The 24,859-nt window shown below is 45.5% G+C and overlaps 1 protein-coding gene across 11 annotated transcripts in view; it reads right to left on the bottom strand.

Annotated features, from left to right (window-relative positions):
• Window positions 1-24,859, bottom strand: part of MGA (MAX dimerization protein MGA) — a 136,951-nt gene that overhangs the window by 103,686 nt on the left and 8,406 nt on the right. For 10 of the 11 annotated variants that reach the window (XM_036298085.1, XM_036298146.1, XM_036298118.1 and 7 more), the window contains exon 1: window positions 19-142. The exons of the other annotated variant lie outside the window; for it this stretch is intronic. The gene's annotated coding sequence lies outside the window, so the exon portion shown is untranslated. Of the gene's footprint in view, window positions 1-18; window positions 143-24,859 lie in introns of those variants that run through there. 11 annotated transcript variants of the gene reach the window in all.

Genomic DNA, 24,859 nt, shown 5'->3' with positions numbered 1-24,859 from the left:
CCCAGGCCCGAGAGTTACCGTGCGGGGCGTGGCCGGCCTCACCCGGAGTCCTTCACATCCCGCTGGGGGCGGGTTATTTTGTTCCGTTTGCACACCGTGTGTCCGCTCCAGCTGAAGAGTCTGCGCGCGCACGGGACGTCCACGTCACCGCGCAGGCGCTCCTACCCGCTCGGAGACCGCCGCGCAAGCGCAAAAGGAGGCGCAAGCAGCACCTCCCTCGCCCCTCCCCCAACACCAGGAGGCCAAATGGCCCCGTAGCAGCGACAAGACCCTTGGGACCCGCCCCTGGAGCTGAAGCCGCTGCCTTTCCGGGTTCCAGCAACTGAGATCAGCCTACTGAAGCTTCCAGAATGAAGAAAGGCGAGGCAGGAGAGAGGCACCCCAATTCCCTCAGCCTCGCACACGAAGCCTTCGTGAAAACCGTGAAAACTTTGCTTGCGGGCTTTCTCAAATCGTGCCTTCCACCGGTTCCCTAGGGCTCCTCGCCGGCTCCGCCCCTACCGCGCCCAGCTCCACCCCCAAGGGTATCCACAGTCCCCAGGGCTTCGTGAGCCCGTCAAATGAGTCGGAGATCTTCCTCCCCAATGTTCTGTGGGCTTGGATGGCGCCAAAACTTCGGCAAATCTTGAAGAAAAGACCTTGAGAAACAAGTGGTCGAGTTTGCAACATCAACGACGGAAGAACACTAGGAAAGTAGGGAGGAGAACGAAAACCTCAATGCCAAATGGGAAGGGAAGAAGAGTTGGCACTAACTTACCTGGTTAAATTAGCTCCTCACCTGTTAAAACAGTAAAACTTGGAAACGAGAATTTTGCACGATAGAGCATTATCTGAACTTTAATGCCTTGGTCCTGTGTTTTCAATTCTTGTTTGTTCAAGCTATTTAAGCCATGAAGTGCAAAGAAAAAAATTACCGAATATCTGTGTCAGAAAATTGCTGAACTAAGTTAATGGACAGTATTTCTCCCCAAAATTATATTTTTTCTTCCCTATTCCTAACCAGCTGCTCTTTCCTCTGTACTGCTAACACTACAGTAAAAAAGTAAAGAGAAAAGAGGCAAAATAGTAGTATGAGAGCAGATATATGGTCCATGTTTCCAAACTTTTCTTTTACTCTCAGATGAATTAGCAAGTACTGAGAACCTTCATGCTAGATGACTAAATACAAAGTTCTATGAAGAAGGAGAATGAGGAGGTTGAAAGAAAGGAGCCAAGAGGAGGAGGCTTATCCAACAAGACTGATCTGAGCTAGACTCCAGGCATATTAAGAGTCTTCTTTTTCTTTGTTCTTCTCTTCAGAGGTATGCCATGGGAAGAAACTGTGATGAAATTAGTATACTTGAAAATGTATGAGCTAAAGTTTACAGACTTCTGAAGTTGCCCTGAAAAACCCCATTCAGGCACTCTCAAGAGCACTGCAACTAAAACAAATGATTAATGCCCAAAATCTTAGGCAAAACTGAGTTTTTTGACACCCTCCTCTTCCCTGACCCCAAAAATCCCTTTCCTGTAAGCTGCCTTGTCAGAATTTCCACCTCAGCTCATCCAAGAATGCCTTATTTTCAAGTGTCTAAGATTTCCTCAGACAAAATTTCCATTTTCTGAGGCAGAAATAAAATTTGTGTTGACTTAGCATTAAAGCATCTGATCATAAGGTGTAAATGACTGATAACTGCTTAACAACCATTGCCTAGTGGTAACTGGATCCCAACACAAGTTAACACAAATAGTATCTCTAATTGGGAAATCTGGGAGGACACCTTAGTGGGGAAGGAGAGTGGAGATTTTCTTTTGCTACTCTTTCCCTATACTAGGCAAACACAGAATGAAATGCCAGATATTTTTTTTAAAACACCACCAAATTTTCAAGATTCACCACTGGATCTCCCAGCAGGAGAGGTAAACTTTGATTCAAAGTGGGGCCTGCCTAACCTATATAAAGGTCTAGAGATGTATTATCAAGAATCTGAGAACTCTGGCTGGGTGAGTTGGTTGGAGTGGTCATCCTATACACCAAGAAGGGCTGTGGGTTCCATCCCAGTCAGGAACATACAGGAGGCAACCAATCAATGTTTCTCTCTCACATTGATGTTCCCATCAACAAAACAAACTATATTCCCTGTCTCTCCCCCACCCCCCACCCCCAAACTCACACACACACCGTTCCTTTCGCTCTAAAAAAATAAGTAAAAATAAGCACATATCCTTGAGTGAGGATTAAAAAGAAAATCTGACAGCCTATTAACTGTTTTTATATAGATAATCTAAAAATAATACTGCAACATCATTTCAGTGGCCCAGTTTTGGTTTGACATCAAGCTAGTACCAAGTAACCACTTCTCTTTTGTTTGCTTTTTCAAGTAACCTCTTAAACAGTTACATTTAACTTTTTTTTTTTAATCCTCATCTGGGGATATTTTCCCATTGATTTTTTTAGAAAGAGTGGGAGAAAGAGAGAAAGACAGAGAGAAACATCGATGTGAGAAGCACATCAATTGGTTGCCTCCTGCAGGAGCCCTGACCAGGGCCCCAGTGGGGAGGAGCCTGCAACCAAGGTACATGCCCTTGACCAGAATTGAACCCTGGACCTTTTGGTCCGCAGGCTGATGCTCTATCCACTGAGCCAAACTGGCTAGCGCAAGCAGTTACATTTAACTTTTAATGCAGTATTTCTCAAAATGGGGTCCTTGGTTGTATTTTTTTTTTTGCTCTGTAATAACTTCTCCCTTTAAAAGGCATCATTATATAACCCAAGTTTTAAAAATGCCAAGCTAACTGCTAGAATTGATGCTCCTGAATTTTACCTTGCTGTTAGAATTTTCTCAAGTTATCATAGCTTACCTTGTTCATCCAGCCTAACCCAAAAATCCTTTCCTTGGTTTTCCTGGTTAAACTTACAAAGAGATTTAACTAAATATTGGGGGCGGGAGGGGGGGGGTGGAGACAGAGAATGCCTGGAATATAAGCAATCTGGCTTAGAAAGTACACAATTTTGATCCAAGAGTGCTCTATAAGGACATAGGCCCCCATTCACATGCACATTTTTCCTATTCAACAAATATTTGAGTGCCTTGTATATGCTGATTATAGAGGAAAGACTGGCACCTCATGCACTATTCAGATGTCTATATTAGAACCCAAAGAGTTGGCACAGCTTAACAAAATCCACCAACAAGACAAACTATATTCCTTATCCAATCTATTCAGATCCCCCCTTCTCAGTTCAGATTTCTACTGAAACATACCTCTCTTAAATAACTAGAAAAGACATGACCTCACTCTTCAAATGAGACCATTGCCACATCTAAAAAGCCCTGGGTTATGGTCCTGTTTACAATATCTTAATTCAATACAGTAAGATCACTCTTAAAATAAGAACTACATATAGACTGGGTTACAAAAAAGACTTCCTTCCGCTCTCTCTGAAAAGCAATGGGGAAAAAACATATCCTCAGGTAAGGATTTTAAAAACTCGCACTCCATTGTTGCCTACCATTTAGTGCTGCACCAACTCATGTCAAGAGGCAAAGTATGATTCGCTCCAATATCTAAAACCTTGGACTAAGGAATTTAAAGCAACAAGAGTCCTAACCTCAAAGAGCTAATAATCTACCCAATGAAGAGCTGTAAAAAGTTTCTAAATCAGATAGTAATGCTATTAAAAGCATATTTTACAAAATGTGTTAAGAGGAGGATTAAAAATAGGATAGATGTGATGGAATGTAATCAATAGTCATTAAGAAACACCATTCCGCCCCAGCTGGCCTGGCTCAGTGGATACAGCGTCGGCCTGCAGACTGAAGGGTCCCGGGTTTCGATTCCTGGTCAAGGGCACATGCCCAGGTCGCGGGCTCAATCCCCAGCGGGGGGCGTGCAGGAGGCAGCCAATCCATGATTCTCTCTCATCATGGATGTTTCTCTCTCTCTCTCTCTCTCTCTCTCTTCCTCTGTCTAAAATCAATAAATATATTTTTTAAAAAGAAAGAAAAGAAGCACCATTCCCTCTTGCTGCCCCATAACTCAAGTCTGCACAATCATGTTCCTTACCCTTTGCCTAAGATCTTCCCAGATGCCTCAAACCTAATTCCAATTCACCCTTCATGCCTAAGCTTAAATGTAACTTCTTCAAGAAAGTTTCCTTAAACCCCAACATCAAATAAGGTCTCCCTGTTAAATGCTCTCATAGTACCCTGTATTTCTTTATAGCACCAACCCACAACTGTAATTATTTTTAAAACTATGTCTTAATGAATGTCTTTCCCACTAGACCAGCCATGGGCAAACTACGGGCTGCGGGCCGGATCCGGCCCGTTTGAAATGAATAAAACTAAAAAAAAAAAAAAAAAGACCGTACCCTTTTATGTAATGATGTTTACTTTAAATTTATATTAGTTCACACAAACACTCCATCCATGCTTTTGTTCCGGCCCTCCGGTCCAGTTTAAGAACCCATTGTGGCCCTCGAGTCAAAAAGTTTGCCCACCCCTGCACTAGACTGTTAGCTCCACTCTATTCCAGGGCCTAGCACAATACCTAGAATAGAGCAGACACATAATATTTGTTGAACAAATGAATATGAAACCAGATTCCAGTTTTCCAGGCATATCCAAATATCAAATATTTATTTAATGTACAACAATTTGGGATTTGGAAAACAGAATCATAATACATTTAACTATCCTCATGTTATACATAAGCATATAAGCATCCTGCTTTGACCAACATTTTCCAAAGGGGTGCAGTCATAATTAGGAAAAACTAGTACCACTGGATTCTTATCCCAAATTATTTCTCCTTGGAGGACTGTGTAAATATTATTGACAGGGCAGATGCTTGCAAATATAATTTTCTAGGAAAGTCTAATTACTTATTGACAGTCTTTGGCCTCAATGACTTTTGCCTGAAAAATCAACAAAGGCAGCCCTGGATGGTGCTAGCAGTGATGGCGAACCTTTTGAGCTCTGCGTGTCAGCATTTTGAAAAACCCTAACTTGCCGAAACCGGTTTGGCTCAGTGGATAGAGCATCGGCCTGCGGACTGAAAGGTCCCAGGTTCGATTCCGGTCAAGGGCATGTACCTGGGTTGCAGGCACATCCCCAGTAGGAGATGTGCAGGAGGCAGCTGATCGATGTTTCTCTCTCATTGATGTTTCTAACTCTCTATCTCTCTCCCTTCCTCTCTGTAAAAAATCAATAAAATATATTTAAAAAAAAAAAAAAAAAAAAAAAAACCCTAACTTAACTCTGGTGCCGTGTCACATACAGAAATTTTTTGATATTTGCAACCATAGTAAAACGGAGATTTATATTTTTGATATTTACTTTATATATTTAAACGCCATTTAACAAAGAAAAATCAACCAAAAAAATGAGTTCGCGTGTCACCTCTGACACGCGTGTCATAGGTTCGCCATCACTGTGCTAGAGCGTCAGCCCATGCACTGAAGGGTCACAGGTTCAATTCCTGGTCAAGGGCACAACCAATTGGTGTGTCTCTCTCCGTCTCTCTCCATCTCTCTCTCTCTCCCTCTCTCCCTCTCTCCCTCTCTCTCTGTGCTCCACCCACCCTCCCCTTCCACTCTCTCTGAAAAGCAATGAAAAAAATATCTCATGTGAGAATTAACAACAAAGAAAGGCAAACAGATTCTTTGTGTTGAAAAAAACATTATGATTCTATATTACCATCTGGTAATAAAAACAATTTTGTAATGGAAACTGCCATTTTATTACAAGAAAAAATTAGTAAATACTATCTTCAAAATGAAAGGACATTTTAATAACAGTGAATTTGTTTTACTAAAATCTAAAGGGAAAATGTCATAAATCAGTAAGTTCAGAAAGCTAGTTTTGGAAGGATTACAAAATTAAAATAATAGGTCTAAAAGAAACAAAGTTTTCAATGTACTACTAAGCCACTCGGAGAAAAATCTCATTCTGTAACTAAACCTAGAGATGCACAGAGATTTAAAACACACGAGGCCCTAGCTCAGTGGTTCTCAACCTTCCTAATGCCACGATCCTTTAATACAGTTTCTCATGTTGTGGTGACCCCCAACCATAACATTATTTTCGTTGCTATTTCATAACTGTAGTTTTGCTACTGTTATGAATCGTAATGTAAATATCTGATATGCAGGATGTATTTTCATTGTTACAAATTGAACATAATTAAAGCATAGTGATTAATCACAAAAACAATATGTAATTATATATGTGTTTTCCGATGGTCTTAGGCGACCCCTGTGAAAGGGTTGTTCGACCCCCAAAGGGGTCTCGACCCACAGGTTGAGAACCGCTGCCCTAGCTGGTTTGGCTCAGTGGATAGAGCGTCGGCCTGTGGACTAAAGAGTCCCAGGTTCGATTCCAGTCAAGGGCACATGCCTGGGTGCAGGCTCGATCCCCAGGAGGCAGTGTTCAGGAAGCTTCCCATCGATGATTCTTTCTCATTATTGATGTTTCTCTCTCCCTCTCACTTCCTCTCTGAAATCAATAAAAACATATTAAAAAATAATAAAAAATAAAACACACATGAGAGCATAGGAAAAAAACCCACAAACTGTGGGGTACATAGTGGCTCATGGTGGCAAAGGAAGAGTCAGGTCAAGCTACACTTAACTTAAACTGGGCATTAGGCATATCAGACATAACAAAAAATCTGAAGGGGGGGGGCTTGTTTTATCAGAAAAGTAAACTTAATAGTATTTTAAATATGGCAGAAAAATAAACACTGTAAAAGGATTTTATAACCTTTACTAAAAGTTAGCTGTGATCTAACCACTGGAGGGCAGGGAGCACCTGTTAAAGGATGAGGAAAAGCTATATTGAAATAGAGAATGTAAAGATTATTAAAGCAACTTGAATGCAGTGCCTTATCCAAATTATCTACATATCCTATATATTAAAAGCCCAGACCGAAGGGCGTAACGACCAGAATGACCAATTGGCCAGACGCTCAAGGCAGGAGTTGCTCCCTGGCGGTGAGTGCTCGGCACTCCCCCATTGGTAGCAGCCGCTCAGAGGGCAGGCGGGTCCACAGCCCCTGGGCTGACTGGCATGAGCAGTGCTTGCACAGCAGGCCGATCCTTGCAGGCCGCCCCCCACCAGTGCACGAATCACAGCACTAAAAGATGGTGGTTACTAAGCACCATCCTTGTGACCGGCAAAGGCTGCATACTCTCCACAGAAATCTCAGATAATCCCAGGACCCACCTCACAGGGTTGATCTAAGGGTTTCTATTCATAGCTTTCAGAATGGAATGAGATTATCGGCTTTTAAGTACAGTGGGGTCTTGATTTACGAGTGTCCCGACTAACGAGTTTTTCAAGATATGAGCCATCTCTTGGCCGATTTTTTTTTTTAAATAATTTTATTTCTTGAAGTATTACAAAGAGTATTACATATGTCTCCTTTTTTCCCCCCCTTGACATTCCCCCGGCCCCTACCCCCTAGTGTCTTGTGTCCATTGGTTATTCTTATATGCATGCATATAAGTCCTTCGGTTGATCTCTTAAACCCCCCCCCAAACCCTCCCCAGGCTTTCCACTGTAGTTTGACAGTCTGTTCAATGCTCCTCTGCCTCTGCATCTACCCCTGTTCATCAGTCTATACTGGTCCCCATTATCTGTCCCAACCTCACCGGGGCTATCCCGTCCTCACCGGGGCCCTCTCGGCATCACTAGGGCTGTTTCAACCTCACCGGGGCCGTTTCAACCTCACCAGGGCCGTCCCGACCTCACCAGGACTGTTTCAACCTCACCGGTTGGCCAATTTTGCTTTGAGTTGCGAGCTAAAATTCGGGTTACGAGCCAGCTTCAGATACCCCACTGCTAGTTGGCGCAGCGAACATCACAGTGAACGCCACAACATCAGCCCAGCATCACATGTCTCACTCGTTCACAATTGATTTGACATATGAGTAATTTGAGTTACGAGCTCTGTCACGGAACGAATTAAACTCTTAAGTCAAGGCCCCACTGTAGTTGAGGGAAAACACTGCTCCTTTTTCATTCTCTTCCTCCCGCCTTCTTGCAAGAAAAGGAACAACTGGCTCCCAAGGCCCTGCCCTGAGTGCTGTGCCGAGACCGGCCCTTGGCTCCAAGTGAGTCTGACTTCCAATGGCCTTTACACCTAATGCCACTGCCTGAGCATCTTACTCAACCCGTATCACTGACTGAGTACCCACCGTGTCCCAGGTGATGCCCGGGTGCTCGCAGAGCAGCAGGGAGCCAGCTGCCCTGTCCTGCGGAGTGTGCATTCCACCAGGAGAGGACTGGGGTGAGGGGAGGAAACAGCCTCGGACAGACCAGACGTGAGGTGCAGCCATTAAGAGGACACGGGCATCATGAAAACATGGGAATGAAGCCACATAGGGACTCTGAGAGGGAGGGGCAAAGGGAGGCTCGCTGAGGGAAACTGGACTGATGGAGGAGAGCCAGGCGGATGCCTGGAGAGGGGCATTGGGCAGAGAGAACAGCCCACAGAGGGGCAGCAGGGCGAGCAAGAGGCCGAGTGGAAGGGGGTCAAGGCTGGTTCAGGGGGCACATCCTGCAGGGATCCAGGGCCCATGAGAACCTGGCGTCCACTGAGTACAGGCGGAGGCACCAGGGCTGTAGGTGAGGACCCGCTGGCTTCTGTGTCAGGAGCAGACTGAGGGGGAAGAGGAAGCAGGGAGACAGCAGGAGGCCACAGCACCCTCCCAGAGGGTGATATGGAGACAGTGGAAATTGTGACAGCAGAGTTGGCTGCTGTGGGGTGTACTGGTGGAAAGTCAGAGCGTGAGGAACGATGTGGGGGGTGGGGGTGGGGGGAGGAGGCCCCATGCTCTGCTAGGCCCCTGGGAAGGCAGGGTCTCCAGCAGCTGCTGGCAGGGGGCCGTCCGTTTTGAGGGTCTGACTGTAAAACCCAGACCTTAGTTTGAGCTCCACACGAGGGACGTGGATGTTCATGACCAGCCTCCCACCCTGAGGTCCAGGAGGCGCGTCATTCCTGGCTGGAGGCTCTAATCCCTGCACGCTCCCCCCTCCCCCAAGCTCTCTTCAGTGATGACAAGTACTTATTGGAAACAAGCAAATGGTTTTATTTTTGGTACAAAAAACAACAAAACAGAATGTACAGTATTATGGAAAGCAAACATTGAAAACTAGGAAAATGAAGCCCCTTGTGGACACACAGATCAGTTGTGCCCAGAACCGGGTCACACGTGACACCAAAGGGCTCAAGGTCCAATGCAAAGGGGGCTTGCCCAGGTGATCCGACTCCAATCCCCAACTCCAGTTTCCAGGACAAAGAGGATCCCGTACCACAGAACAGTGGAGACCAGCCCCAAGTTCCATGGCCTAAGGCAATGCTTGCAGAGCTTCTGGAGAAAGAAGCACGCCTGCGACCCTGGGAAAGGGCAATCAGCATCCAGATCACTGCCTCTAACTCCCACCTGGGGTCTGTGGTGCTCCCAACTCTGCCCTCCCTCCCCTTCCCACATCCCCTTCCCAGGTGAACCACAGATGGCCATTCCCATCGTCCACCCTCCTCAGCTCCGATGGCAGGTAGGGAGGGTGGGGGGTCATGTGGGAAATCTGAGGACCTCCAGGAAGTGCCACTTGAAGAGCCAGAGACAGTGTCTGTCCACCTGCCCCCCTGAATGCACCCATTAACACAGGCCTTATGAGTGCATGTTTAGAACCGGTACCCCTCCCTCCCTTAGACTCTGTCACTGCCTAACTTGGCTGTTTTGGGCAAGTTGACCTCTGGAGTGTTCATTCTCTCCCGTTTAAAATAAGAACAAGAGGAGAGAAACCAAGATGGCAGCATAGGTAAACACCGGAAATTGCTGCCTCGCACAACCACTTCAAAAATACAACTAAAAGATAAAACAGACATCATCCAGAACCACAGGAAGGCTGGCTGAGTGGAAATTCTACAACTAGAAGGAAAGAGAAAAGCACACTGAGACTCAGAGGAGGTGCGGTATGGAAGTAAAGTGCAGAGGTACGGAGGCACACGTGGAAAGGGCTAGTGGCTGAGGACACGGTTGTCTTTTTCAACCAGGAGGGAGTCACAAGCTCCTGACTGCTCTGAACTCCAGTTCCGGGCGAGTCTCTGGGGGGACCCAGACTCATACGGAAAGAGGCTAGACCAGGGGTGGGCAAACTTTTTGACTCGAGTGCCCCAATGGGTTCTTAAACTGGACCGGAGGGCCAGAACAAAAGCATGGATGGAGTGTTTGTGTGAACTAATATAAATTCAAAGTAAACATCATTACATAAAAGGGTAGGGTCTTTTTTTCAATAGTTTTATTCATTTCAAACGGGCTGGATCCGGCGGGCCGTAGTTTGCCCACGGCTGGGCTAGACTGTCTGGCATCGGTCGGACCTCGAGGGCGGCTTTCTCTCAGAGGTGCTTGCAGCGATTACCTGGACACTGAGACTCGGGGCCTCTTAGGGAAGGACTGACGATCAGCCATAGCTGTTTGCTACGCCCTATTGATCCATTGGGACCTCGCCCCACCCAAGCTGTGCACAGAGGCTTTTGCATATGAAAGGCCTGGGCCTTTGCAATCTGAAAATTACCTAACCAACTGCAGCTGGCCCAAGGCCCCACAGCAGCTTGCATTCCTTCACAGCTGAGCTCCTGCTGGGTAGCCTCAGAAAGAGGCTAAATTAGCACCTCCTTAGAGATCCAAGAGCCAGTGTACCCAGTGGTCAGAGTGGGACCATCCAGATTACAACTCCTCAGATTCATAAGGGACACACTCAGGGGGCAGACTAGTGAGCACCAAAGCCCCACTGAAGCAAGTCTTGCCCCAGAAGGGTGTCTCCAGCTCAGAAGTTCTCCCACTGCAGACACAGCTGATTCTCACAGCCAATTGGCCTGGAGGTCAATTCCTCCCAGTGATACCTACAACAATCAAAGCTTAACTACAACAAGACTGTGCACAAAGCCCACAAGGGGGTGCACCAAGAGTGTCCACCTCAGGTAATTGGGGAGGCTGAGCCACTGGGCCCTATAGGACACCTAGCACACAAAGCCACTCTATCAACACAGGGAAGCATAAAAAATGCGGAGACAAAGAAACAGGTTATAAATGACAGAAATGGAGGAAAGCAAACTACTGGATATAGAGTTCAAAACCACAGTTATAAGGTTTTTCAAGAATTTTCTAGAAACCGCCGATAAACTTAGTGAGACACTCAAGAAATCTCGTGAGACTGCCAATAAATTTAATGAGATCCTCAATAAGTCTACTGAGACCCTCGAGGTTGTGAGAAAGAACCAACTAGAAATTAAGCATACACTGACCACTCCCATTTCAGAGAGGCCACTAAACCTTCCCCAGATGAAGATATCAGTGCTGGCACCAGGCCAAGCCTTTGCTTGAGGTCTCAAAGCCCCAGCACATAGGGGCTCTTTAAGAACTTGCAAAGGGGACCGGAAAACCGCATATCTGGGAGACAAAGAGGGTAAAAAGGTATAAATACAAGAAACTTCCTGTGTGACTTCGCCCAGAATTCAAGAGACATTTTTCTCTGGGCCCGCGCATAATAATAAATGTAACTCCATCTCTCTAAGCATTGCTTGGTCTTCTCCATCTTCTGTAATATTATTACAGCTTCCAGATCATAAGCATTCTCCTTTATGGCCCCACCTTCAAGATGTATCTTCTTATCACTAGCATCTTCTGATCCCTTATCTGTACCCTCTCATTCACTGAAGACCTAGAAGCCTACTTCAATCTTCTCTCCTATCACAATCCTGAGAAATTTCAATGGCCATGAAGACCCATCAAATTACTGTATATTAGAATTCATAGTTCCAAAGATTTTTTTTTAGCTCACCTGTATTTTAGGCACCTCTTCTTCAGTTCTTTATTTTGGATCTTGTCATCATTTAAAACTGCTCCCCCTTGGCCTGGCTAGGTACCTCAGCTGGTTAGAGTGTTGTCCAGAAACACTAACATTGCAGGTTGGATCCCCAGTCAGGGTACATACAAGAATCAACCAATGAATGCATAAATAAGCGGAACAACAAATAGATGTTTCTCTCTCCTTGTTTCTCTCTCTCTCAAATCAATTTTAAAAAAGAAAGAAACTACTTCTGCTTGATTAATAGTTCAGAAAAATCTTATTCTGACCATACTTACTCTATGGCTTTATAGAAACTTCCTGTCCCTCAAATCTTCTGATTCCCCCTACTCCAGATCCTATGGTTGGACATCTAAATCTCTTAGCAGCAACTACAGATTTGTACCCCTTTATCTGAACCTGACCACAAAACAATAGCTCCAGGTGAATACTGGTTCTGAGAACTGAGCTACTATAAAGAAAAAACACACTAGCCGTAACGGGTTTGGCTCAGTGGATAGAGCATCGGCCTGCAGACTGAAGGGTCCCAGGTTCGATTCCGGTCAAGGGCATGTACCTTGGTTGCGGGCACATCCCCAGTAGGAGGTGTGCAGCAGGCAGCTGATCAATGTTTCTCTCTCATCGATGTTTCTAACTATCTCTCTCCCTTCCTCTCTGTAAAAAATCAATAAAATATATTTTTTTAATAAAACACTAGATACACTGATACCACTATAAGGTCTCCAACCTTAGTCCTTTCAAATAAACTTGATAAATTCCTCTCTTCCATTCCCCTCAACAACTCTTTCAATCATTTTCTCAAGTCCCCTAGTCATCCCCTGCCCAGGTCCTTTACTTCAATCAACCTCTCCTTACCTATTTTTATTTCGGTCCTAGAAAATTAGGTGTCCCTCCTCCTGTTCAAAGCCAGCCCATCCACCTGCACCATTTACCCACATAGTGATTCCCAACTCCTTTCTACCTCCTTCAACACCTTGTTTTATCAGCCATACCATATCTTGAATCTTCAACCTTTCCTGTCCTGTTGGTACCTTCCCCCTCAGCACATATACTAAGTCAGATTTTATCCTAAAAAGAAAGTCCTTCCTGGCTCCCAACCAGTCTCTTCTTTCTCTTCTCAGCAAACCTTCTCAAAAAGAGGTTATTCTCCCGGGGGGGGGGGGGGGGGTCGGGAATATAGGGAAGTTATTCTCTTTGTCCCTACGTCCCTCTCCCTTTCCTATTTACTTCCTCCTTCTCCCAACTCTCCCTCTCTTCCTTCCCCCTCTTTCCCCTTCTCATTTTCTTTTTGTATTTCCCCTCTCACTCCCCATTTCCTTCCTCTATCCTCCTCTTCTTTCCTTCCTTTTTCACTTGCCATTTACTCTTTCACCAGCTATAAAGGGGATTCCACCCTTAACCTCCTACTGAAAACTGCTCTTAAGGTTACCATGACTACTTAATCATCAAATCAAATGAAAATTTTTCCTGTCTTTCTTTTTCTATACCAAGATACACTGTTTTGACACTGTAACTGTATTTGACAGTTAATGTCTCCCTCTGAAAAGTTTCTACTCATTAACATATTGGCCAGCACATAATAGACACTCAAATATACAGGGTGAGACAAAGTACGTTTTCAGTTGTTCATGTGGAAAAATGAACCACACTGGCCAGGGCTATATAAGGCTATTTACTACTAGAAAAGTGGTGTTTCATAGTAGTTGAGAAATAATTTCAAAATTATATTGGAACAATTTTTTTTCATGTAACAAGATATCTTTATTTCTACTAACTTGTAAGAGAAATTTAACATTTTCTTTCTTTTTCATTTACTCCATTTATTTTAATTTTTTATTTTTTTTAAATTCTTTTTTTTAATATATTTTATTGATTTTTCAGAGAGGAAGAGAGAGGGATAGAGAGTTAGAAATATCAATGAGAGAGAAACATCCATCAGCTGCCTCTTGCACACCCCCTACTGGGGATGTGCCCGCAACCAAGGCACATGCCCTTGACCGGAATTGAACCTGGGACCCTTCAGTCCGCAGGCCGACGCTCTATCCACAGAGCCAAACCAGTGGGCAACCACGTGATTTTCTATAGTCATCCTCAGCACCCAGAAATTGTAAACAGAAACCCAGGAGTTATGATAAGAGCAAATTAATGGAAATGCTGAAGGAATTTAGAGTTCTAAGAAAAGCACAATGCAGACCTATTTTTTTACTCCATACCATGTGACAGATTTCCTACACGATAAAAACTATGCCTATGTGTAATGAGGTCACATCTATACTAATAATAGAGGAATATGCAAATTAGTCAGGACGCTGTAACATCACGACTGAACAGCAGGGACCTGAGGCTGCATGGCATCTGGCTGGGGCGAGGGACTTCAGGCCACGCCCCCTGCCTGGCAGGGCTTGATGGGAACCTCAGGCCACCCCCTTCGCCCTGCAGGGCTTGATGGGGAAAACTGGCTGCACCCTTGCTCGGCGGGGCTTGATGGGGGACCCCAGGCTGCACCCCCCGGCCCTGGCACTGGACAAGGAGACCTCAGGCCGCACCCCCCGCCGGATGGGGCTTGACAGGGGACCTCAGGCCACACCCCTCGCCCCAGCGCCAGGCCAGGGAACCTCAGGCCACGCCCCCGCCCAGCAGGGCTTGACGGGGACCTCAGGCCGTGCCCCTCACCTGGCAGGGCTTGACGGGGGTGGGGCCAGCCGGGTCTGGGTCTCCTGTGTTTTTGAAGCATGCGTGGGTGGTGTGCGAGGACTTGACTCTAGGTCCCATGGCACATCCCAGACTCTGACAGAAAGGAGATTTTCATATACATTTTACTAATTTTCTTTCATCTCTGACACGTCTATTATAGAGAAAGGGCAAACAGCAATATTAAAATATTTCCTCTAATTAATTCCCTTTTAATGTGCACGAATTTCATGCACTGAGCCACTAGTATATAAATAAAGTAGAAAAGAGCTAATGAATCCAAGGAGTTCATAAACAAAACTGAAGCCTAGTTTTTCAAAACTTATGAGAAGTGAACTAGCAAAAGACACATATGAGAACACAGAATACCTGCTGTCTTGTGCCAAATTTAAAACACTGAAAATTCACTTTACTTTGTTCTAGGCAGATTTCTTCCCACACATTTTCCCTTAATTATTCCTACCATCACAATTTTAAATTATTTCAGGTGCTAATGTCAGCAGCAGTACTTATTAAAACATTCCTGCTGAAACCGGTTTGGCTCAGTGGATAGAGCATCGGCCTGCGGACTGAAGGGTCCCAGGTTCGGTTCCGGTCAAGGGCATGTACCTGGGTTGTGGGCACATCCCCAGTGGGAGATGTGCAGGGGGCAGCTGATCGATGTTTCTCTCTCATCGATGTTTCTAACTCTCTATGCCTCTCCCTTCCTCTCTGTAAAAATTCAATAAAATATATTTAAAAAAAAAAAAATTCCTGACCTGTAAAGAAACCTTTCTAGAAACTAGATAAAGACTCAGAGACTTAAGACTACCAAACATTATGGTCCTAAAACACCAAAAGCCTCTGCAACTTCTTGCTGTTTGGAGCATTTTGACTTAGTAAGTTTTATATACTCTATACAAAGTAAACGGCTTTCTCAAACACTAACTAAGAGCAATAGGCTACAGATATGTGTAGCATTTTAAATTTCTAAGGCATTTTAACATACACTTATTTCATTTTTAACTCACATCAAGTCTATGAAACAAGCAAGGTAAGCATTAATATTCTTTTACAGCATAAGTCATATATAGCTAAAAGTGTCCATCAGGCACAATCACCTCCAAATTTTCTATTTCTCCTACTCCTATGTCCTCAGCCATTCTTGCCTCCTTCCTATTCATCTTAAAGAAAGGGGTATCTCACCTTTCTAAAATTAATCCCCACCCAGACTCTTAAGCCTAGAACCCCCAACCTCCTATAAAACCTTCAATTAACTATTTTTCCCACCCACAATATCTCCCTTTCCTCTAACTACATCTCCTTATTCTGCCGGGAGCTGGTCCATCCTTGCTGTTTCAAGGGACCTGGCATATATGGCATACTGTTCTTAATATGTTTGCTCACCTTCTTGGCACTATGTGTTTTAACCAAGGTCACCTCTCTGAGAAAGGTTGTTTCCCCAGGTAGGGATTTTCCCCTGAAGTTAGGGAGGGAATAAAACCCCTTAACTAAGTGCCAGGCGGGTAATTAATCACTTTAACTACAAACAATCATGCTTAAGCTACATAATCTTTACTCCCTGGAATGGAGATAAGAAACGCCCTAACCTTTGGAATAGAGATTGATAGGATTGGAATCATCTGGTATAAATACAGATGTAACAAGACAACAGGACACAGAACCTAGACACAGAACCTACACAGAACCTAGAGACAGAAGAACTTCGCTGGAGAGAACATGGCAAAAGATCCTGGACAGAAACTGGCCACAGAACCTAGAGACAGAACCTAGCGAGAGAACATGGCAAAAGATCCTGGACAGAAACTGGCCACAGAACCTAGAGACAGAACCTAGCGAGAGAACATGGCAAAAGATCCTGGACAGAAACTGGCCACAGAACCTAGAGACAGAACCTAGCGAGAGAACCTGGCTGAAGAACCTAGAGACAGAACCTGGCTACAGAACCTGGATAGAACATGGCAAGAGAACCTGACTAGAACCTGGTGACTGAACCTGGCAAAAGATCCTGGACAGGACCTGGCTACAGAACTTGGTTGGAGAACCTAGCCAGAACCTGGCTACAGAATCTGGTGACCGAACCTAGCTGGGGAACCTGGGGAACCTGGCTGGAGAACCTAGCAAGAGAACATGGACACAGAACCTGGCTGGAGATCCTAACCAGAACTTCGCTGGAGATCCTGGACAGAACTTGGCTGGAGATCCTGGATAGAACCTGGCAGGAGAACCTGTCTATGCTGATCAACAGCCTGGCTGGAGAACCCAACTATGCTGATCAACTGAACGCTGCCTCCATGTCATTCCTTCTTCGCTGACTCCGTCCACACCTTTGGGGACCCCTGGACCTGCTGGGGTCGGACCCCAACATTATTCTATAAATATGTTCAGCTCTTCCCTCACCTAAAAAAAATTTCCTCAATTCTACCACATCCCACAAGCTATGTACCCACTCTTTTTTCCTCCTTTCCCTGCTAAACTCTTCAAGACTACAACTATAGGCATTTGTACTGCACTTTCATCTCTGCACTAAAATCTCCCTTTTTATATATGTTTTATTAATTTTTTTTTTTTTTTAGAGAGAGAGGAAGAGGGAGAGAGGGAGAGAAAGATCAACGGGCTGCTTCCTGTATGCCCCACAATGGGAATCAAGCCAGGGACCTCTCAGTGCATGAGACTACACTCAACCGAACCACACCAGGCAGGGCTAAAATGTTCTTTATCTTTAAAGGTAACCAATGAAATATCTAGTGGCCAAATCCAATAACCACTCTTCAATTCTTATCCTTAAGTTTACAGTCTTTGTCCTAAGATATGACACCATTGACCACTCTACCTTTCCTAAAACTTGCTTCACCCTTGGACTCTGCTATGTCCGTTAATATACAAAATATATAAGGAACTTATACAACACAAAAGGAAGACAAACAATTGAATTAAAAATTGGGCAAAGGACCTAAGTAGACACATCTCCAAAGTGGACATATAGATGGCCAAGAGATATATGAAAAAATGCTCAAGAGTCACTGATCATCAGAGAAAAGGTGGATGGATGGGTGGATGGGAAGTAATCAACCAAGAACCTTGTGTGAATATATCTATGGCCCATGGCCACAGACAGTGGGGTGGTGAGGGTCTTAGGCAGGGGGCCGGGGCAAGCTGGAGAGGGTCAATGGGGGGGAAAAAGGAAACATATATAATACTTTCAACAATAAAGAAGTATTTTTTTAATGTAAAAAACAAAATAATAATAATAACCAACTGAAGCTTTGAGTCAAGGCAAGTGTACTTCATATAATCTTAGGTTTAGCAAAAATAACATTTAAATAAAAAATTGATGACTTTTTTAATGATTCCCTGTTTTCCATATAGACAATGCAGGTCTGTTCTTATCCATGTCTTTCCTAGCATGCCACTCAGAAGGCAGTATTCTTAAAAAAGAAAAAAATTGTTTAAGGGAATTTTGAAAAAATAAAGCCCTAGCCAGTTTGCTCAGTGGCTAGAGCCCTCAAACTGAAGGGTCCGGAGTTCAATTCTGGTCAATGGCATATACCTCAGTTGCAGGCTCAATACCTGGCCAAGGTCGGGGTGCATGTGGAAGGCAACCAATTGATGTGTTTCTCGCCGAAACCGGTTTGGCTCAGTGGATAGAGCGTCGGCCTGCAGACTGAAAGGTCCCAGGTTTGATTCCGGTCAAGGGAATGTACCTGGGTTGCGGGCATATCCCCAGTAGGAGATGTGCAGGAGGCAGCTGATCGATGTTTCTCTCTCATCGATGTTTCTAACTATCTCTCTCCCTTCCTCTCTGTAAAAATCAATAAAATATATTTTAAAAAATTGATGTTTTTCTCTCGCATCGATGTTTCTCTCACTCTTTCTTTCCACGTCCCCTTCACTCTCTCTGTAAAAAAAAAAAAAATCAATGGAAAATATCTCAGGTGAGGATTAACAACAACAAAAATTTTTTGAGAAAATAAAGTATGCATGAAAATATTTCAATCTGGAGAAAACTCGCTCTTTCCAAATCTACTATTTCAAATGACCAGTATTGGTTACCTCTATTGATCTAATTATCTTACATTCTTAGTGACAAGATAAAATGCTGGCTACAAAAATTAATACTATTTGAAATAAAAAGGCAGTTATAGCACTTTAACTAAAAATAACCTGCAGTGCTAAAAGCTTTCAGTTTATAAATATAGTTAACAGCTTGGAAAACAAACACTATGATTGACACTAAGATGCAAAATAGTAGTAAGAAGTCACATGGGTGCAGAAAGGTACACATGTACTCTGACCTCTCCTTCCAAACTCAGTGCATGCAACGTGGGAACAAATTCTTTTGTGACTCCATCTCTATATTAGCTTAGGACTACAGAATTACCTCATTCCCATTCCTTAACCCTAAAGCCCTCTAGTATCACTTCAACCTATTCCAGATTTTGCCTATGAAACCAAAATTCCACACTATAGGAACTCCACAGTTCCAAGAGGTAGTTATGGACTCTGAAAACCACAGAAGAAGGCATTTCAGTTTGTAACTGATGATATTGATGATAATAACAACTATTTACTAAGTGCTTACTGTATGCCAAGCATCGTTTTTAGCACTTTACATTCTTATCTCATCAATCCTCACAAGAAAGCTAAGATAGATATTATTATCAACACTAGAGGTCTGGCCTGCAGGGATCGGGCCAAAACTGGCTCTCCGACATCCCCCAAGGGGGATTCATCTGTTCCATGTTTCCATGTCTATGGTTTCCGCTCCTGTGTTGAGCATCTGCCCCCTGATGGTCAGTGCACATCATAGATACCGGCCAGTCAGCAGGTCGCTTAGGCTTTTATATATATAGACTAGAGGCCCGGTGCACAAAAATTTGTGCACTCGGGGGGAAGGGGGGTCCCTCAGCCCGGCCTGTGCCCTCTCGCAGTCTGGGACCCCTCGGGAGGGGAGATAACGACTTGCTGGCTTAGGCCCGCTCCCGGGTGGCAGAGGGCACGCCCAATCCCTAGGTGCAGCCCCTGGTCGGGCTCAGAGCAGGGCTGATTGGGGAGTTGGGGCGCCGCCCCTGTCATGCACAGAGCAGGGCGGATCGGGAGGGTGCGATGCCACCCTCAGTCACGCTCAGGGTAGGGCTGATTGGGGGGTTGGGGCACCGCCCCCTGTCACACTCAAGGCAGGGTCGATGGGCAGGTTGCGGCACCACCCTCTGTCATGCACAGAGCAGGGCCAATCAGGGGGTTGGGGAGCTCCCCCCTGTCACGCACAGAGCAGGGCCGATCAGGGGGTTGGGGAGCTCCCCCCTGTCACTCACAGAGTAGGGCCGATAGGGGAGTTGGGGCACTGCCTCCTGTCACACACAGAGCAGGGCGGATCAGGGGGTTGGGGCGCCGCACCCTGTCACACTCAGGGCAGGGCCGATGGGGAGGTTATGGCTCTACCCCGTCACACACAGAGCAGGGCCCGTGGGGGGGGGGGGCGTTGGGGCGCTGCACCCTGTCACAGAGCAGGGCCGATCAGGGGGTTGGGGCGCCGGACACTGTCACACACAGAGCAAGGCCGATCAGGGGGTTGGGGCACCGCAGCCTGTCACACACAGAGCCGCAGGGCAATCAGGGAGTTGGGGCGCTGCCCCCTGTCACGCTGATCCCGGTGCCGGGAGGCCTCACGGCTACGCTGATCCCGGTGCTGGGAGGCATATTACCCTTTTACTATATAGGATAGAGGCCTGGTGCATGGGTGGGTGCCGGCTGGTTTGCCCTGAAGGGTGTCCTGGATCAGGGTTGGGGTCCCCACTGGGGTGCCTGGCCAGCCTGGGTGAGGGGCTGAGGGCTGTTTTCAGGCTGGCGGGTGACTGAAGCTCCCAACCGTTCCTTTTTTTCTTTTTCTTTTTATTCTGGGCCAGCTTTAGCTCTGAGGCTTGGCTCCAGCCCTTAGGCCTCAGCTGCTGAAAGCAGGTTTCTGGCCTTTGTTCACCTTCTGTATTTGAAACAATGTTGCGATCCTGCTGGCTGAAGCCCGGGCCGAATAAAGCAGGTTTCTGGGGTTTTGTTTAGCTTCTATATTTGTAACATAGTTGCTTAGAGTTGCAGCTCAGAAGCCGGCAGCGGCAGGCGAGGAACGTTGGTTTCCTCCGTCACTGAAGCAAGCAAGCCTCATGTTCGCTTCCAGCTGCCTGGCTGCCGGCCGCCATCTTGGCTGGCAGTTAATTTGCATATCACCCTGATTAGCCAATGGGAAGGGTAGCAGTCGTACGCTAATTACCATGTTTCTCTTTTATTAGATAGGATTGTACTGCCCTAGCCTGTGTGGCTCAGTGGATAGAGCATTGGCCTGCGGACTAAAGAGTCCCGAGTTCGATTCCAGTCAAGGGCACATGGCCGGGTTGCAGGCTCAATCCCCCAGTAGGGGGTGTGCAGGAGGCAGCCGATCAATGATTCTCTCTCGTCACTGATATTTCTCTCTCTCTCTCCCTCTCCTTTCCTCTGAAATCAATAAAAAATATATTTTTAATTTTCAAAAAAAAAGGAAGAAATCAGAATAGCCCTACTGGCATAGCTCAGTGGTTAAGCGAGGACCTATGAACCAGGAGGACACAGTTGGATTCTCGGTCAGGACACATGCCCAGGTTGTGGGCTCAATCCCCACCAAGGATCTCTCTGAAAATAATAAAAATATATTTTTAAAAAAACATAAAAAAAGAGTACCTGCTCCACCATCCCACCATCCCACCATGGCCGACACCTGCCATGTTCTGCACTCTGCTACCTGCTGCCAACGCCCGCCATGTTCCACATGCATCCCCTGGTGGTCAGCGTATATCATAGCAACCAGTTGTTCAGTTGTTCCGCCATTCGGTCTATTTGCATATATAGTTTTTTTCAATAAATGCATACAGTACTATAAATGTATTTTCTCTTATCATTTTCCTAATAATATTTTCTTTTCCCTAACTCAGGGGTCCTCAAACTTTTTAAACAGGGGGCCAGTTCACTGTCCCTCAGACCGTTGGAGGGCCGGACTATAGTTTAAAAAAAACTATAAACAAATTCCTATGCACACTGCACATATCTTATTTTGAAGTAAAAAAACAAAATGGGAACAAATACAATATTTGTATTTGCATGTGGCCCGCGGGCCGTAGTTTGAGGACCCCTGCTCTAACTATTTTAAGAATACAATACATAGTAAATATACATAATATGTGTTAATCAACTATTTAGGTTATCGGTAAGTCTTCTGGTCAACAATAGGCTATTAGTTAAATTTTGGAGGAGTCAAAAATTATATGTGGATTTTTGTGAATTTTTTACTGTGTCAGCGCCCCTACCCACCATGTTGTTCAAGAGTCAACTGTAGCCCGAACCGGTTTGGCTCAGTGGATAGAGCGTCGGCCTGCAGACTGGGGGGGGGTCCCAGGTTCAATTCCGGTCAGGGACACGTACCTTGGTTGCGGGCACATCCCTGGTGGGGGGCATGCAGGAGGCAGCTGATCAATGTTTCTCTCTTATCGATGTTTCTAACTCTCTGTCCCTCTCCCTTCCTCTCTGTAAAAAATCAGTAATTACTCTACCCAATCAATAAATTTTTTTTTTTTTTACTTTTTTTAAAGAGTCAACTGTACTACCCTGGATGGGTAGCTCAGTTGGTTAGTACATCTTCCCAATACACCAAGATTATTCCATCCCAGGTCAGGGCACATACAAGAATCAACCAATGGGAGAACCAAGATGGCAATGTAGTAAACACCTGTATTCACCATCTCCCATACCACATCAAATTACAACTGAAATACAGAACCATCATTCAGAAGCACCTGGAATCTGGCTAAATGGAAATCCTACAACTACAGAAGTAAAGAAGAACGCACATAGAGACTAGTAGGAGAGGCAGAGGCATAGAACAGGCTGGTCCAACAACCACGTTGGTGTGTTTTTAATCCACAGTAGAATCTCCAAGGCCTCCAGTGAGAAGCAGGGGGTCTCAGCCCCACACCAAACCCCCAAACCAGGGTTCCAGAACTGGGAAGAGAAGATCCCGTAACTCAGGCTGTAAAAACTAGCAGGGATTGTGGCTGGAGGCTACTGGAGTCCCAGGTGTTCATCTTAAAGGGGCCACACATGAATAAACATGTCCTGCTTCCTCTGAGCTCCAGCACCCTGGGAGGGCGTGGGTGGGTAGCTTTGGGGAACCTAGGGACAAATGGGGAGGAACTGTTTATATTTCTTGTGTAAATGTTAATATTTTTAGAAATGATAGATACCAAAAAGTGAAATTGCTATTTTAAATGTGCTTTTAAAATTTGATAAATGTTGTCAAACTACACACCTAATACGCCAATGTATCTTTCTACACTTAATGTATGAGAGTACCTACTTCCCCACACCTACAAGGGAGCATCCATACGACTGTCAGCTGTTTTTTCAACAGAAATTTTGCAGGTCAGAAGGGAGTGGCAAGAAATATTCAAAGTGATAAAAATCAAGGACCTACAACCAAGATTACTCTACCCAGCAAAGCTATCATTTAAAATTGAAGGTCAGATACAGAACTTCACAAACAAGAAAAAGCTAAAGGAGTTCACCACCACCAAACCTGTATTACATGAAATGTTGAAGGGTATTCTTTAAGAAGAAGAAGAAAAGGAAGGGGGGAAAAAAGATAAAAAATATGAACAATTAAATGGCAATAAGTACATATCTATCAACAATTGAATCTAAAAATCAAAATAAACAAGAAATACAATGAACAAAATAAACTGATGAATAAAATAGAATCGGAGGCATGGAAACATGGAAAAGACTGACAAATCTCAGAGGGAAGGGGGAGGGAGGTATAGGAGAAGCGATTAACCAAAGATCTTATATGCATAGTAGGGGCCCAGTGCACGAATTTGTTCACCTTGAATGGATCTGTGGGCTGTGAGGCTGCGGTGGGCACAGGGGTGGGTCTCAGCCCATCCTCCGGGCCCCCGCCTGGCCCCTCCCACCACAGCCCCTGGTCCCCGATCTGCCAGCAGCCCTGCCTCCACTGCCGCCGCTCCCATGTGCTGACGGCACCAGTCTGGCTCACACCCGCTGAAGGCGTGAATTGGCGCTAGCACCAGTAGCAGGTGCAAGCGACAGCTGCTGCCCCAATCGCCCCTCAGGAGCAGGGGGAGGTGGAGAAGCCCTCAGGGCCGATAGGGGCTGGCAGCCACTGCTTGCACCCGCTGATGGCGCCAAGCGATCAGGACCCAGCACTGGGTGCCAGCCACGGATGCAAACATCGGCTCAAACATCGGCTCCAGCTCTGGCACCAGCTGCATATGTGAGCAGGCTGGAGCCAGTGGTGGGTGGAAGTGGCAGCTCTAGGACCGGCAGCGGGTGGGAGCATGGCCATCACCAGCAGTGGGTGCAAGAGGCAGCTGCCAACCTCAATCGCCCCTCAGGAGCAGGGAGAGGTGGACAGCACTGGCAGCAGGTGTGAGCAGTGGCTCCAGCGCTGGCAGAGGTGCGAGCAGGGGCTGGCATGCAGGAGCAAAGAATTTCCTGTAACCACCAGAGGCTCGCCCCGATAACAGCAACCAGCACCCCGCCTTGGTCTGGCACCCCTGCTCACCTGCTCCACCATCCTGATGTGGCCGATGCCCACCATGTTCCGCGCTCTGCTGCCTACTGCCAATGCCCACCATGTTCTGCGCACACCCCCTGGTGATCAGCGCACGTCATAGCAACCGATTGTTCGATTGTTCCGCTGTTCGGTCTATTTGCATATTAGGGTTTTATATATATAGATATGCATTACCTATGGACACAGACAATAGGGTAATGAAGGCCTGGGACGGGGCGGGGGTAATGTGGGGGGAAAAGGAGACATCCGTATACTCTCAACAATAAAGATTTTAAATATATAAAAAAAAGAATCAGCCAATGAATGCACAAATAAGTCGAAAAACAAATCAATCTCCCTCTCTCTAAAATCAATCAACAAATAAAAAGTCAACTGTACTTTTAAACTCATATTCATACACACACACACACACACTCACACACACACATAATTTGTTCTCTAGGTTCTATACTCTCCTCCCCCTAACCTTAGGTAGGAGAAAATATGTCTAAGAAAAGCTACACATAAAAAACTATGAAAGTATGTCTCTGTCACACTTATAAGGGATAAGTGACATTCTACCTTATGTATTTGCTTTATTGATGTGGAAGAATAAAATGTCTGAATGCAATGTACTGGCAGGGCTTTCATCACATCAAACAAAAAGCCAAATCAATATCTTATTGAAACTATGTATGTTAAAGGATAGGAGAAATTG

This window comes from Myotis myotis, unplaced genomic scaffold, assembly GCF_014108235.1.
Source record: "Myotis myotis isolate mMyoMyo1 unplaced genomic scaffold, mMyoMyo1.p scaffold_m19_p_1, whole genome shotgun sequence".
NCBI lineage: Eukaryota > Metazoa > Chordata > Mammalia > Chiroptera > Vespertilionidae > Myotis > Myotis myotis.
Note: the sequence above shows the minus strand (reverse complement) of the source record. Positions and strands in the feature narration are given on the sequence as shown.